Source organism: Rhinolophus sinicus, linkage group LG15 (genome assembly GCF_036562045.2).
Source record: "Rhinolophus sinicus isolate RSC01 linkage group LG15, ASM3656204v1, whole genome shotgun sequence".
NCBI lineage: Eukaryota > Metazoa > Chordata > Mammalia > Chiroptera > Rhinolophidae > Rhinolophus > Rhinolophus sinicus.
The window spans coordinates 18,256,512-18,264,651 of NC_133764.1; the positions used below are offsets into that span (position 1 = coordinate 18,256,512).

An 8,140-nucleotide genomic window follows, 5' to 3' on the forward strand; every position below is an offset into this window, starting at 1 on the left:
AGATATATATGGGGAAGGAGCATGAGCTCCTCCTCTGGCTTGGTCTGGGTTCCGGGAGGCAGGGTGGGGTAGGCGGCTGGCTCAGGACCGAGTACAGGCCAGAACCAAATATCTGACGTATAATTGTCTTGCAGACAAAAGCAAAGAATCACAGAGGCAGCTCAGAAAGATTTTACTGACTAAGTTGCTTGTGATCTTTGCCAGGGTTTGCTGCCACAGTAACATTCATGATATTTGGGGGATGGAGATGGGATTATCTACTGGCCCTGTGATGGTCCCTCATGCGTCAGGGGCAAGGGGATTCTGATTCCTGGGAAGGAGGAAAAGGGCACTGGCTTTAGAGCTATGTAGGCTCGACAGGGCTTGAAATCCAGTTCCAAATCACAGTAACTGTGTGACTTTGGGAAAGTTATTTAACCTCTCTGAGCCTCAGTTTCCTCATCTATAAAATAGGGGTAATAATATGTACCTCATAGCTTTATTATGAGGATTCAATGAGATGATGGATGCACATCATACAGTGCGTGGGGCGTGGTAATGGCTTGGTCAATGTAGCTTCCTCTGTATGCTTGCCTTTCCCCTCCTCTCTCCTGGAAATATATGATTCTCTAGGGTGAATTAAAAAAAAACAACAACAAGAGAAAGGCAGTGTCGTTGTAGGACCTACTGCCCTCCTTAAATGCCTGTGGCAAAGGATTCTGATTCCAGTTGTGCTTGGAGAAGACAAAGGTGCAAAGAGAAGCCCGCTGACCCTGCCTGGCTGTGTCTCTGTGGTTGCAATCACCCGAGCACTGATTCTGCCTCAGGAACTGACATCAGAGATTGCACATCAGTCGGGATGGGGCTGAGGTGGGCCTGAAGGGGCAGCTGGGAACCTGCGCAGGGAGCTGCACCTTCGAGAAGGCTGAGACCAGAGGAGGTGGCCTTGAGGGAAGACAAGATCATGACTCCCACCTGGCAGGAAGGCCAGCCTCTCTCCAGGAAACAGACACAGTGGGGTTCTAGGTTCAACCCACAGCCACTCCCTCCCTTCTCTTGCCCCATCTGGAAATAGCAAACCAGGTGCTCAACTTGCCCTCTGAGCCACCAGGAAAGAAACCGGCTAGAGACAGAAGGCAAGTGGAATGCAGTCATTCATTCATTCATTTATTCATTTATTCAACTCATATTTATTGAGCATGTATTTCCTCCACATGTGGCCCAGGCCGCAGGCTACTTATGCAGACCTCACTTCACAAACAGCACACTTACTAGTAGTGTGACCTCAGTCCAGTCGCTTAACTTCTCCAACATTAGTTTCTTGTACAATGGGTAAGAAGTAACCTACCTGGCATATGGCTGGCATTCAATGAATATTGTTTCTCTTCTTCCCCCACCTATTTCTCCTTTCCAAATGTCTGCCAAGGGAGAGGGGATCAGAGGCTGTCAGCACTCATTTGTATGTGATTTTGTATAAATGCGGGGTGTCTTTTAAGGTGGGGAGGTGGGAAGCTGCCAGAGGCCCACTTTTGTCTTCACTTGTTCTGCTAATCATGCCTGTTTCAGTTATCTATTGCTGCAAAATGAACCATCCCCAAAAGGAATGACTTAAAACAACAACCATCATTTTATCGTTTTGTTTGTTTGTTTTTATTATGAATGATGTTTTATTTGGTCATTTTTGTTTACAACGGAAACTCTGGGAATTCAAAAATTAACATCCTTCTCGGTGAGCTTCTTGTAGACACCAGAAAAAGTTTCACCTTTGTGTGGCACTTTATTCCACGTGGCTTTGTCCATCCAGATGGACCTTTACAAGCCGGCTGCCGTCCAGTTTCCCGTGGATTCTCTTGCCCACAGTCTCACCTGGGGAAACCAAGTCCTCCAGGATCACATCACGCCCTGTTGTCAGAGTGTGGCTCCTGGGATACTTTTGCTTATTTTTTGGACGGCTTTTTCCAGTTGGCTTAGGTGGAATTCTCCTCTGAGAGGTAAAGTCAACATGTTGCCCCCTGAACTTTTTCTCCAATTTGCATACTAGCCGGACTTGGATTTTTCTGGAAAGATTTCAGTTGAGGAACAGGAACAAAGAGCATAGTAACTGTCCGACCACCACCAACTTCGCTTTCCTTAGCTACTGTTATATTCAGCTCCCGAAGCTGGGTCCTGAGGTTCGAGTTCATCTCCAGCTCAAGGAGAGCCTGAGAGATGCCAGACTCGAACGCGTCTGGCTTCTCACCATTGAGCTTCATGATCTTTGCCCTCGAACTGAACATGGCCTTCTCCTTGGTGAGCGCCAGCCTGGGAAGCCATCATTGTATTGTTAATTCTGATGGTTCTGTGGATTAACCGGACTTGGCTAGGTGGTTCTCTCTCAGGATCCCTTGGGCAGTTGCAGTCAGATGGTAGCTGGCATTAGAGTTATTCCAAAGGCTTCTTCGCTCACATGACTGGCTTTGATGCTGGCCTTTGGCTAGGATTTCAGCAGGGGCTGTCACCCAGATACCTACGTGTCACCTTTCCGTGTGGTCTGGGCTTCCTCACAGCATGGCAGCTAGTCCAAGACTGAAAGTTCCAAGAGAACCAGATGGAAGCAAAAATACTACTTCTGCCAGCCACAAGTCTGCCTAGTTTCAAGTGGAGGAAATGTAGACCATATCTGTTAACGGGAAAATAATCAGTGTCACCTTGTAAGAACACGTGGGATGGGAGACCTTGTTACAACCATCTTGGAAAATACAATCTGCCACACTGCCCAACTACGAATTTCCAGAAGGAAGGCTTGGGGCTTGACCTCCAGGGGTGAAATTGCTAGTGCACAGAGAAGTGCAGGTCCCTTGAAAAAAGGTTTTAGGTATGAGGTGGGGGAGTTCAATAACTGCCAAGGTAGTTCTTGAAATTCTGGGATTCCAGAATTGGATCAGATTCTCCCAGAGGGTAATGGGGCAGAAAAATGAAGATAGGGAAGAACAATATAGTCTGGCATTATGGGAATTTTAGGTTTAGGAAAGAGACTCTATTTAAGCTACTTGAGGAGGGCCCTGGGGACTCAGGGGCTGGGGAAATACACTGGGGTCAGAGGTCAGTGGGCACTCACCCCTAACACCAGGTGAGGGTAGCTTCATCCTTCTCTCACATCTCGATTTTACCCCAAAGTTGGCCATTCCTAGCAGGAGATGATAGAATGGTCTCTTCTCTAATGTGCCTGGGACAATCCCACGTCCTGTATACACAGACATCAGCATAGATGTTCATCATTCGACCTCTTCTTAAAAACTTAATAAATATGAGAGTGAGTTTGGAATTAGTCTTTAAAACAATAATTCTCCAGGTGGAAACAGAATGAAATATGTGCAAATATATATGATCACTCCCATAGAAAATAAAAGAGGGCGTTCTCCCTGCTCTGCCCCTCCCTGTGAATGAGGCAGAAATTAATCTGTTGAAATCAAATGTATAAATTATACATGGATGGGAACTGGCTCAGGCGTAAGGTGTCTGATAGGCTGCTGATAGAAATGAAAATGAGGTTTGAAAGATCAATTCTGCTTTTAAATCAGCTCTAGTCCTGCTCGTGCCCCTGGGCCTGCCTGGCAGAAACCCCCTGACTTATCAAATTAGAAAAAAAAAACACCCATTCCCAAACCTTTGGAACATGCACCTTCAAAGTCATTGCTAATGTTTTAGATGATATTTCTGTGCGTCATCAGGAATAATAAAAAGGCAATAAAAGTTTGAAGGCCTATATTTTTGCTGTCTGATGGCTGGTGTAAATCAACCCACCTCTTCAAAGGGATAGACACGAAGTTTTACGGTGTGGGCTGTTGCCTGCCAAGGAAAGAGGAATGGGTCTGAGTCTGAGGACAAATGTCACTTACAGTCCAGTCATTACTGTGTGACCCTCAGCCTGTCATTTAACCACTCTGGGTTTATTGCTCTTCCATTTGTCTGTCTCCTTTTAACCTCACCTATTCATTCAGTTAACCTCTTGAGTACCTACTATGTGCCAGACACTATGCTCCACACATATTTGGTGCTCACTAACTATAATTAGCACAATGATGAATATAGCAATTCCCTGTCTTCAAGAAATTCCAGGTCAGAGAAACATAAACAGATAAATTGCAGTCCTACTTTGTTAGTGTTAAACTAAGGTGCTTTGATCACAGGGTTTGAAGATGGACAGGTGTATAAAGGAACAGAGATTGTTTTGCCTGACAAAGAGGATTACTCCCCACTAATGATCATCTGGCCAGAGCTTCACAATGTGTCCTCCGAGCATCTTTACGATGACCTCTGCTGAGGAAGTAGAAGAGGAAATAAGCTTAGATGGCAACAGGGGCTATCTAGGTGAGGGAAAACAGAACTTGACCATGCACGTTATAGGTGGACGAGTGAGACTGCGAGGGCTCATGTAGCTCCAGGGAACTTCTCTGTATCTCCAGGGCCTTGCACAGAGCCTGGCTCAGAGAAAGTGCACCCACAGTTTTCTTTAACAAATGAATAAATAAATAGTTCATTTCCTGGCGTTATTTCAGGATAGAACATATCCTGTCCTGCTTGTATAAGCAAGGTACACACTTACCTGACAACCTGGCTGGGGAAGGCTGTGGAGGCTACACATCTCTCTGTGATGTTATTTGTACACTTTTGAACTGATGGCTCACTCCTTAAAACGATGTGGCTCTGGCTATAATATACATGCAGCAAAGTACATAAATCTTAATCAAACAGCTTAGTGAATTTTTATGTATGTCCACACCCATGTAACCACCACCAGATCAAGATACAGAGCGTTTCCTGCTCCCCACAAGGCTCTCCTGTGCCCTTTCTAGCCCTGCAGAGGAAATCACTGCTCTGATGGCTCTGCTAAGTGTAGATTCTATCTCTGCATTCCATCCTATATAGAAAGAAAAAAAAATTAAGGTAAAATCACTTCATCCTAGGGGGGAAAATTAACAGGTTGATTTTATTCCTCCTGAAATTAGAAAACACAGAATCACTAAATGTCAGCTCAGGCAGGGGTTTTGCACATCTAGGTCAAGAGCTTCTTACCTTTTCAGGAAGTAAGACTCTTTCTCAACATCAGTTTATTACATAGATCCCCATATGAGAAGAGTTGTTGTTGCCTTTTTAGAGTCTTTTGATTAAGAAAATAATGACCGGTGGTTCCTAGGGCTGGGGGGAGAGGGGAATGATGGAGAGTGAGTGTTTGTTTAATGAGTACAGAGGTTCAATCTGGGAAGATGAAAACGTCCTGGAGATGGATGGTGGTGATGGCTGCACAACAATGTGAATGTACATAATGCCACTAAACTGTACACTTACAAATTGTTGAGATGGTAAATTTTATGTATATTTTACCACAATAAAATAATTAAACAAATATATGGTGATGGAAGGAGAATTGACTCTGGGTGGTGAACACACAATGTGATTTATAGAGGATGTAATATAGAATTGTATACCTGAAATTTATGTAACTTTACTAACAATTGCCACCTCAATAAACTTTAATTTAAAAAATTAAAAAGGTCAAGTATCATTAAAAAAAGAAAACAATGACAAAAATTCCTGTGAATTCAGTGAATGCTTTAAAATAAATTTTCATTGTGTTAATAATTGTAGATCCTATGTTCTTTTGGAAAACAGTACGTGTAAGCGGGAGAGCTATTTTCCCCACCAACAGTGTAAGGTACATGCAAAGATTCCTAAGACTTAGCAATGCCTGCAAGACCCCTGCCTCCTCCCAGTGCCTGAGAACCACAGATTGAAATGAACTCTTCATTCCAGCACCCCTCAGTTGAAGACCCTGAGACTCAGAGAGGGGCGTGACTTGTCCAGGGTTACACAGCTGGTTTATAGCAGAACCAGGATAAGACCTCTGGGCTCAGGTCCCTCTAGCAGGTGCTCTTGCCTCTGTACCACCTCTATTCTGTGCCAGCTGTAGACCAAATGCGCTCTTCTGAGCCTTGGTCTTCTGTTTCATGCAAATACTTAACTAGATGTGATTACCAGCTTGGGGACTCCTCACCTGCCTGTCCCATCTGGGCAGGAAGTAGGATGTACAGCCAAGAGATGGGGCCTCCTGATTTTTTTGTAATTTGACCCTGAAGCTCAGTGGGGAAATGGGGGTGGATACAGACTCATTCTTATCATCAAGGCCGTGTTATGGCTCCTGTGAACAAGGGCAGATGCACCTGGAGGCACCATGTTCAACGCCAAAGGCTGAGAGTCGAGTTTCAGAATAGAGGTGCTCTCAGAGGCGAGAGTGGGTGCCTTGGCTATTTTGGCAAGAGCTGACAGTAAGGAATTCTTCTCTCACACAAGCTGTGCAGAGCATTTTGTACTGTGGGCTGTCCTGCCTCCGCTTTCCCTTTCCCAGCCTTGGTGGATGCTGCTGCTCCCCAACCCCCTCCCTGACACTGCTAACGACAGCCAATTAATTCAGCATAATTTGGTTCATTACAAGCCCTTAGATTGGTGACAGCGTTTTCTCAGAGTGCAGAGCAGCCTTCCTGGACTTTCTCAAAGGGACAAGGCTTTGAGTCTAGGAGGAGGGAGAGGGCAGAGTCCTGCTTTATTTACCCAGTTGGGTACCATGGAGCTGGTGGGTGCCTGAGAGAGGCTGGGCTGTGCTCACTTTGGCAAAACACATCCTTCCTGGTGCCCCCAGAGCTCTAGTTAAAAATATGATGGAAATAGGGATGTAGCAAGACACCTCAGCAGGAACTTCAGGCCACCCTTGGGGCCTACCCATAGGCACCATCCTCGTGGGGCTAAGGATGGCAGTGTTGTGCCAAGTGGGCCTGATTTGATGACTCTGGGAGTTCCTGCAGGAGCCTGGGGGGAAGGAGACCCTGGCTGTGGCTGAGACCCAGCGAGACAGTCAGCAGGGTCTGTTTTTATAAGGGGTCTGGTCTTCAATGGGGAAGAAATGCTTCAGAGAGCTAAGACCTGCCCAAACAAGGTGGGGCCACGGAAGGAGTGCTGGGCCATGGGAGCAGGCTGGGGCAAAGGACTGGGAAGGATTTCTGGATTGGGCAGGCTGGGATGGACTCATAGCCATGCCTTACCCATGGTGTGACCGTGGCCTCCTTCATCTTCATTGTCTTTGATCAAGAGCAAGATGATGCTACCTCCTTCTTTGGATTGTGAGAATGAAATGGGGTGATGGGAGGCCTTCAGTGTGGTGGGTAAGGGAGGAGGCTTAGCCGCAAGGCCAGCCTGGGTTACAATCCTGGCTCCACCATTATGCAACCCTGGGCAAGTCACGTCACCCGTCTAAGTCTCAGTTTCCTCATTTGTTAAATGGGGATAACAATAGTATCTGCCTTGTAGCAGTGTTGTCGAGATGAAATGAGCACCGAGAAGAGTCCTGGCCCACAGGAGTTGCACAACACATGTGAGCTATTATTACTTTTATTGATGATACGTGTAGTAGCATGCCCAGCGCCCGGCCTGGAAGGAAACTTCATGAAGGCTTGAAAGTGTTTATACTGTCCCTTAAACTTAAATTCCTGATGACTTAAATTCCTTGTTTTTAAATAGAGATACTACCTACCTCAGGGGTGTTTCTGTATGGCTCTGCCAGAAAACCCGTCTGAAGCACTCTCCTCCCACCCCAGGAGGAAATGTTCTGCCCCTCGTGCCCTACTGCCAGACTGCAGACTTCCATCCGGGCCCTTGCACGTGCGGTACTGGTGGTTATTTTCCTCTTGGGAGTGGAGACTGTGAGGACGGAAGCATCCATGTGCCTCTGTACCTCTCCTAGCACCTGGCCTGTGGGAGACACTCAGGGAGGGGTTTCCAGATGAGCTGGTATGGGCTCAGGGGTCATGTTAGCTGGATTCGGGGAAGAATATATGTCAGGATGAGCAAGAAGGTGCCTGTGTTGGTGAGTGGCTGCTCTGTGAGCTGGGAGCAGCAGGTCTCACGCCCACTGAGGCCCCAAGCCTGCCTCTCCTAGATACTGGATTCTCCCGAAACCCTCAGGATACATAGAGGAAAGGATTGGGGTGGAACAGAAGGGGAAATTATGCAACTATCCCCCTGTGCCTTCTCATCCCCCCACCCTCCACCCTTGGTTAATCACCAAGTCTGCAACATTAAAATCTCCCGGGGAGCTGTTATGAATCTGGAATGCCCAGGCCTCACCCCA

General features: G+C 46.5%; 1 pseudogene; it reads right to left on the reverse strand.

Annotated features, from left to right (window-relative positions):
• Positions 1–1,686: 1,686 nt before the first annotated feature.
• On the reverse strand, positions 1,687–2,255 carry LOC109447246 (small ribosomal subunit protein eS7; annotated as a pseudogene).
• Positions 2,256–8,140: the final 5,885 nt, after the last annotated feature.